A 9,169-nucleotide genomic window follows, 5' to 3' on the forward strand; every position below is an offset into this window, starting at 1 on the left:
CTAATCTACTGCTGTGACTAGTATTTCTCTGGTTTGATCCCACACTACAGTCTAATAGTGAATTTGTTTAGTGGGTCACTGGAGAGGATCTGAGAGGGGGAACATGGTAGAGTGAATTTGTCGATCAAATGAAATAAAAATTGTGAAATGGAATGGACAAGAAGGGGAAAGAAAAAAAGGAATAAATTGAAATCTTTGTATTTGGTGTGTATACTGAAATTTGTAATAGTAACAGAAAACTGTGGGGGAAAAAAATGTTTTCTTTCTATTTTATTATCACATGTAAAAATATGTAATTTATATATGTCCGATCACGGATTGATAAGTATGCTGTGTAATGTAGCGACCCGATATATTTGGGCAGCATGAATGAATAAAGCATTTCTCTCTCTTGAAACCCATAAATATTTTTGAGCTACCATGTGAAGAAGGTTGGCTAAAAGCATTTCTTCATATTTCACTTTTAAGATCACCATTTTTACTCTAACAGCTTCATTGAAAAGCTGACATTAAAGAGTTCAAATTTGATAGATTATAAGATCTAACTTATAATAAGTATGCAAACGAATATATCTGGCTAATAGAATTTCGAAGCTGGTTGATACTTCTTAAGCAATTTCATGAGAAAAGCAATCTCTTGTTCCGGCCAGGAAGAGCTAACGGTGTAATGGATGCGTGCGTATATATATTAACGCATGGCTGAAGAAGAAGGGTTTTGTCATGCGTGTCGAACAAAAAGAAAAATTACTGGGCTCCTTAAAATTCCACGAGCTAGGCGAGGGTAAGGCCCCGGGGGCCCAAGATATTAAAAATGAGCTGGACTGATCGGAGATGGATGTTGGGAAGAGGGAACGAAATAAATCTCCTGTACGGTGTCTACTCGGTGGAGATGAACGAGTCATTGAGGGAACGGTCCGTGTAAAATTCCCATGACCTGATCCTCCGCTCCTTGGTTGATCCCTTCAAATATTACAGTCGAGGGTGGTCCTTACGAATTGTGAAGTGGAGGGGCAATCTGTCAGGGCTTTTATACCACTTTAAATATCAAAGATCACGAAAAGAAAGCCTCAGGGCCTTCATGGCAGATCCCGTAACTTTGGAAATTGACTTTATATAATTATATAAGGGGCTATAAAAAAAAATAAATAAAACCTGTACTACTACAACTGATGAATGATCAATGTTTTTGTAATTTGTTAGGAAGTAATGTTTCTTGGGCAAGGGTTGTGCGAGAAGATGATTTGTTCATGATCACACTCAACCTTCAGATTTTTCTCCAATTAAGGGTACCCAATTCATGAGACTAGATGAACACTGGAAAGCTTCCGAATCCACCGGGTTGACTAATGGCTACAGTAACAGAATACATAATTATCTGTCACAGCAGTATTCGAACCCGGGTGCTTTGAATTAATAGCAGTGCCTTATTCACTGAGTCAAAAATAAATAGAGCTGTCGATAGGTAAAATTTTATGAAATCATTGGACAAGCATAGCATGCACCCAGTTCATTTCCTAGGCGGCATATGACTAGTTTACATGTATCAAGTTGTTAAGTAGATTGCTAACGCTATATCAGCAAGCACTCGTTCTTTGTCTAGCTTGTTTCTGTAATTCATACTTCTTATATTCGCCAAACATCCTTTCTTTAAGTATTCTTCTACAGACTTACTATAGTATCTTCCATTCACTTTGACACTTTAAAAGAAAGAAACTTTTGAACCCAACCGTTTCACCATTCATATATATTTAACTAAACTGTACCTGCCCAAAGTGATAAGTTCTACCTATAATTTGACCAAGAAATAGACAAAATTCTAATCCACCTCTTTTCGTGCAAGTTAAATTTTAACTTATTATTGTGTAAAAATACTTTGCAAGTGTTTAGTCGCTTAAAATTGAGTCAAACTCTACTTTACTTAATATGTGTGAACCTGCTATTATTTAGCAGTCGGATTAAACTTATATTCAAATCAGTTGGTACTCATCATGAGTTATAAATTCCACATTGAAATCACCATTTGAAAGATCGCACTATCTTAAATTAAATTAGAATATCGATTAACAACTCTTAAATTACGTTATGGTGTAAAATTAAAATTCACAAGACATACAAGATTTGAAATACAATAATAATAACAATACCTCATAATGAAATAAGGGCAATTACCCTAAGATGTGAGCGTGGAGAAGTATCCAGCTGTAGATGTGTAGATAGTTGTGCAGAAGGTGCGGTCCGCTGATCACTATCCAACTGTCCCACTGATTTAGAGCTTGGTCTGTCCAAGGCTTGGTCTATATCTATCGCAAGCTCCTTGTTACTCCTTGCACCTGCTTAGTGACTTTGAGTGGGTGCAAGTATACAAGAAGCTTGTTAGATTTTGTCTCATTTCGGAGGGTATCTGATATGTCTTGACCATATTATCGTAAAGCTTCCTAAACCATCATCATTTAGTTTTGTCATTGACTACACATTTGTTACTTTTCGTAATTCTAAAAAATCTACAAACATTTAGTAAACAAACAAAGTAATAAACTAATACTGTCTTTATATACTGGCGTGTGCTGCAGAACATTTAGTATGGTGGTAGTGGAACTTGTATCGGCTATTACCTATGATAGTTTTAAGAAAAAAGAAACATAGTGTAAAAGCCAAGAAAGGAAAAAAAGTGTAAAGAAAACGTAAATATCAGCAAATACGGTGGTAGATGATAAAAATCAATATAAATATAACTGGATAACCATTAAATACAACTTTCGTTCTTCATAAGATATTTGCTAATTTAATTAACCAATATTTTTATATAAACAGATCTGTACTATCTTAAATAAAAAAGAAGCCGATAAAGCAATTGACAAGATTTTACAGAATTTATTTACATCCAATTGATAGAATTTTAAAATATTTAATCTTAAGTTAGAGTTAACATCGACTAAGGAAGTTCTCGAATAATTTAAAACGGAGGGTACAATTGTCTAAACTGTTGTCAGTTCTCAAACAGTGCTAACATAACAAACCTGCAGATGCATCACTTGACCTTGTATCAATATTCCTTTATTTATTTTTTCCCAGAAACTGGCATTAGTACGGTTTGACCATAATTTTAGGTAAGCTTGTCCCAGCCAATAACTGATCCACGCACGCAGGTCAAAACTTGAGGTTTGGCAAATGTGTAAGACACATTTTTGGAGGCACGTTTTCGATTCTCATTACATTATATCTAAGGATTAAGGTCGTAAAAACGATCATTAAAGCTAAAGATTAAAATTAATGCAATTAAGTAGTAAGAAGAGGTTGTGATCCGATTTAAAAACCAAGATAATGAATTGCGATGTGACTTTCACACGCCTGTCGACGCCAACTACCGATTTGAATTACAATTGAGAAGGTCTTGTTTGGGATTTTTCCCTCTTCTACTAACGGGGAGGGCTTACGGTTCATATTTGGTTAAGGAAGTATTATTTTTCGAAAAGTCGTTTTAAAAGGTATTAATGTGGTCGATATTGAAACTTAACAGAAGCCAGATTATCACAATGAAACAGTTTTCATGACATTCTTTCAAATGATCTCTAATAATTATTGAGAATTATTATAAAGTTTGGTTAGGGAAAGCGGAAACTAATTAGTTGGTGACACTACTTCTTAATCCTCCTAACTACATGTTGCTGTTTTGCTTAAATAATGGTGCATTTGACTAAAATAAATATAAAGAAAATTAATTTGGTCCGGAGTCAGATTTGCAATTGTTATTGAATTTTTAAGTTAGTGTTCATTATCATTTTCTCATATTCAATTGTGCACTATAAAAAAATTCCATGTAAGGTTTGAACGGTTGTCAAGCGGCAGAAGTGTGTCGGCGAGTCAAACGAAGTGTAGAATTGATAACGGCCGCCGTCAAAGTTGACTACTCTTTTAGGAATTTCTCTTCCAACTTGACTCATGATTATTTCCCTCCCAATACACTAATATTATCTTCGGTTTTGGAAGAATTTCGTGTTAGGCCTCGTGTCCCTAACCAAATTCGGGAATAGTTAATGTCTGACAGGAATTCTTCCGACTAAATCATTTTTATTCCGAAAAGGGAGACGGTCTAAAAATTAACGAGGGAAAAAAATCTTTCCTCTCTTTTTCTAAATTTTAATTTTTCTTAAATCTTAAAATTTTTGAAACTATATCCGATTTTTTATTTCTTAAAGCCGTGATAAAATTAAATTGAAGTACGGTGGAGGTATGATTGACCGTTGTATGAAATGGTTTATCTATGAGCTCACTCCCAACAATCATCGTCTAGTTGTAATGATAATAAAGCAAATAATTTGGCTTAAAACATGCCATCCCGGCAAAACAAGAAAATGAAATAGCTGGTATATATATATATCTATGTTTATATTTGTAAATGCCTTCTTCTTTGCTCCAGGAGGTAAGAAAAAAAAATTTAAAACATTTCATTCCCACTATTTCGTATAAGCGTGTGTGTGTATGTGCGCGTGTACGTTCATGCGTGCGCACCTGCGATTATTATAAACAAAGAGCTAAGAATATAATAACAAAACATTTCTTATACCCTTCTTATGATAGTTCACCTTATTCCTCAATTAGGAGTGTCCGGACAGTTTAGCAGCTCAATCACCTAAATTATGGACTTTTTTTTTTTTACAATAAATGGTCCTTTCCTAATTTCTTCTAGTATATCTATTTATTCGATTTGTAATTTTGAAAAAAGGAGATAGTTACACGATTGATAAAATGACAGTTTATTGTAAATCTAAGGTTACAGAGCTATAACAGAAGTACTAAGTAAAATACATCAAAGTACTACATACATCAAACACTATTCTACTTAACTAAAACAATAGAATAGAATAATAGTCCCTTTCCACATGAATCTAATAGTGAACTGTTACAAGTAATTGAAAGGATCTAAACAAAGTTATTATTATAAACAAAAAGTTAATCATTTAAAAAGATTTCTTATAACCTTATGCCCGCTAGGAGCACCTGAACGCGTTAGCAGCACAATCGCCTAAATTATGGATATAATTTACATATATATATATATCCGAAAGATTCGGAGTTATATATATATATATATATATATATATATAATTTGTTTTTATACTGTTCTTGTAATGATTATTAATTATAAAGTACATGAATTAATTAGTATAAGGTTATACTTGATGGAAACGATACAAATACACAACTTACCCGAAAGACCATGAGGTTCAAAGATCATTTAAAATGTATCGCAGAATAAATGACTATTCTTATAATATGAAATAACTTTTGTAATACTGATGAAAGAATTATTAATTAATAATTATAACCCTATATACAGCAACAACAGGCCTGAACCTCTTCAATGCTGCAATTGTATGATTTATAAAAAAAAGACATCACGCGAATTTTGCTTACCATACTTCTTGATTTTAACTATATATTTGGATTTTGATATATTTGATATTTTTCATAGTTTACATTTATCCATTTTTTTTTATTATCAAACAAAATCAAAGATATTTTAGAGGAAGCCATTTTGAATATTCTGTCTGTAAGCTCTGTCAAGCTATTTCAATGCAGAATAGACTAAGATATTACTATAGATCATTCATATGTAAATAAAGGATTTTAATCAAAATCGTTATAGCAGTAAACATTGTAAAATCGATGATGGGAAATAGGAAATATTAGCAAAATAGATGCTGTAACATCCATACACCTACTTTATCTTGCACTACCTTTAGATGCTGAATTTTCAAAATGGCAACCCCGAAACTACCTTTAATTTTGTTTGTATGAAATAATGAACTCTGGATAAATATAAACTATGAAGGATTTGGTAATCAACTTTAGGAAACAAGAAGAAAAATATTTTATCTATATTGAAAAAAAAAATCAGGTTATAAGTACTAATATAAGGACATACCGTTGGAAATCCAATGATTTTAGGAATATTAATATTTGCTATAAAGTCTGTAAATAATGTCAAAAAACGCATAAATAAAATCTGTATTACCGTAACAGTAAAACCTTTAAACTGTGGGACGCAGAGTAGTAGGTTTTTTTATTTTACTATTCTGGTAAATGTTGTTGTTTAACCATAGTTTTTAAATAGTTAGTTTCTAATTTCACTCAAAAATATTTTTATTCTGTTGTTATTCTATTGCAATTCAATATTGAAGAAATGATCATGGGCCGAATGTGAATTTTAAAAAACTTATATTCTTATATTTCTGTGATCATTTTACAAAAAAAAGTCTTATTAAAAGTTTTTTTCTAAAAGCTGATGAAATTGAAAATAGTCATTCTGTCTACTGAAGGGTCATTTGGGAAAGTATTGCCACAACGAATAATACAGAAATATCTGTACTGAAATGAGCAAGAATTCAAGTTCAACCCAAAGTAAATGAAATGAAATGAAAATCAAAAATAGTTTATCATTCTGGGTCTAGGTCCCTTGTAAGGTAATTTTAATTTTACAACATATATTGGCCAACAGTGTGTCTGTACTTAATTATAACTTATATTAAAATTTTATATACATTGGATACAGAGCAAAAAAAAAAAAAAAATTGGTACACGACTTATGTTAGACGGAATGGAGTTACAGTGATGTACAGCTCGGGTAAAAAATGATAAATCAACGAAGCAGTTCAGTGAGGTGGAGAGTAGATGTCAGATAAACGGGAACTGGTAGTACGGTAAATGAAAGTCAAGTTATGGGATGGAACGTGACGGTCGTGCAAGTTTGGCGTAGGTCCCAGAGCGCCCAGTTCGGAACGTAGTGGGTTCGATTCCAGCCTTGGGCAGTAAATATTTATTTCTCGGCAGTCCTGAGAAATGAATCTTGACACTCCTATCTTGGTTAGTACGCTGCGGCAACTTTGGTAGCCGCCAGGGGTTGGCAAATTGGACCACTAGGCCAGTACCGAAAGGTTATGGGAGCACCGCGACAGAGTTGTTTCTACAGCAATATAAAATAATCAGATTAAACAATGATATAGAATTTACAAAGTTATTGTATTTGATTTTGTGCTAAACTTTAAATAATTGTATCTTATTGTGCTTTCCATAAGTCATTATTACTATAAAACTTCGAGAAAAAAATCTCCACAACGTTGAGTTAGCTGAAAATATTTATTAAATCGTTCCAAAATTAAAATTAAAATGCATGACAAAAATATTGAGTTAGCTGAAAATAATAATTAAATCGTTCCAAAATTAAAATTAAAATGCATGACAAAAATATTGAGTTAGCTGAAAATAATAATTAAATCGTTCCCAAATTAAAATTAAAATGCAAGACAAAAATATTGAGTTAGCTGAAAATAATAATGAAATCGTTCCAAAATTAAAATTAAAATGAATGACAAAATATTGAGTTAGCTTAAAATAATTATTAAATCGTTCCAAAATTAAAATGCTTGACAAAATATTGAGTTTGCTGAAAATAATAATTAAATCGTTCCAAAATTAAAATTAAAATGCGTGACAAAAATATTGAGTTTGCTGAAAATAATAATTAAATCGTTCCAAAATTAAAATTAAAATGCTTGACAAAAATATTGAGTTTGCTGAAAATAATAATTAAATCTTTCAAAAATTAAAATGCATGACAAAATATTGAGTTAGCTTAAAATAATTATTAAATCGTTCCAAAATTAAAATAGTTTAGAATGTAGCGAAGGGCTACAATATTAAATGCTGACTCAGTGTATAAATTCCTAGGTTTGATGTGCAATTTCTAACACATACATATTGGTAACACCTCGCTTACTTACTTTACGAGCCGGAAGAAATGAAGGTTCTGTAACCTTATTCGGCGAACATGACAAGAGGGACATGAAGTCGTGAGGCTTTATCCTCATCGAATCCACCTCTTAACACATCAGCTTTATTATAAAACTCCGAGCCATGGTTAAATTATTAAAAGGCCCGATCCATAGAGGCCCTATATAGAGCCGCCAGACCACCATAGTTAGCTCAGATGGTGGGACCATTTCCAATTTTCCCTCAACTTCGTGATCTGACTCAGGCTCATTGGCTATGTATCCGATTCCAACCGGAGCTAAGATCGTGGAATACTGAGCTTTTGTTTCTTCTGTCGGTCGAATTACAATCCACTCCTGCCTCTACCGGAGTTTAAACACTTGTAATGGCTTCTTTATCTGATGAAATATGAATACAATATTGTATTTGCATGAAACTAGAGCGAAATTATGTTTTCGTATGCTAGATTGCTTTATTTCATGAATAAATATACAACATGTGTTTACTATTATTTTTTTTTTCCAGGTCATTTCGGAATATGGAGCTGCGGGATTGCTTGTTGATCACGGGTTTAATATCATTACTGGTGAGTGAAAAATATTAATTTATTTTGTTACTTATTATTGGATTTGAGTCAAATTAATTATAGTTAGTATTATATTGTTTGCCAGGTAGTATTCTTTTCTTTGGAATACATTTTTTTTTAATTCTTGATTTTATATATAAAGTAAAATTGATATAATTTTTTTCTACAAAAACTTTTGTCCCAAAAGCTTGTTGTAATATCTACAAGAATATTTATGGATTGATGGAATTTGGTGATTGACGATGAAGATAGCTCATAACTCGTATTTTTTATATTTCTTTTTCAAACTTAACTTTCTCTTGGTTGAATGCTTTTATTAACAGACAAGACCAATAACTTTTATTGATGTAGATATCAAAGAGTTGAAAAATGTAACAGACATCCTTGATATCTACTTTAATGCCTTGAGAGATATGCTACTCCTCAGTTAGGTATTGTTCTATTATTATTTGGTTTTCATTGCATAAATTGATAATCCTTAAATGAAAGATGGTTTCAGTTTATAATAGTTTTCAACTATTACTTACGAATCTTCTACTGAACATACATGACATATGAACGTTACGTCAGCCGTGACACGCCATTCGAATTAATTTACTCAATAAATTTTTTAAAAATTTACATGTTTTAATACATCATGTTTTTTTTTTAATTCAAATTAGTACCAATATTTCAGCATAAATATTATTTTCTTTTTCATCGAGGAATGAGGGAATGAAGACATTGTAATATACCAATCTGAATAAAATGATTTTAATTAATTATTAATGATTCTAGACTACAAAAATTTATTAACGCATTCACATTTCCAAG

The 9,169-nt window shown here is 31.8% G+C and overlaps 1 long non-coding RNA gene across 1 annotated transcript in view; it reads left to right on the forward strand.

Moving 5' to 3' along the window:
* Positions 1-8,361, forward strand: part of LOC106685298 (uncharacterized) — a 179,288-nt gene extending 170,927 nt beyond the window's left edge. The window contains exon 4 of the long non-coding RNA XR_001343826.1: positions 8,296-8,361. This is a non-coding gene — a long non-coding RNA (uncharacterized lncRNA). The remainder of the gene's footprint in view (positions 1-8,295) is intronic.
* Positions 8,362-9,169: the final 808 nt, after the last annotated feature.

Source organism: Halyomorpha halys, unplaced genomic scaffold, assembly GCF_000696795.3.
Source record: "Halyomorpha halys isolate HHAL.00 unplaced genomic scaffold, Hhal_1.1 Scaffold678.1, whole genome shotgun sequence".
In the NCBI taxonomy this organism is placed as follows: Eukaryota; Metazoa; Arthropoda; class Insecta; order Hemiptera; family Pentatomidae; genus Halyomorpha; species Halyomorpha halys.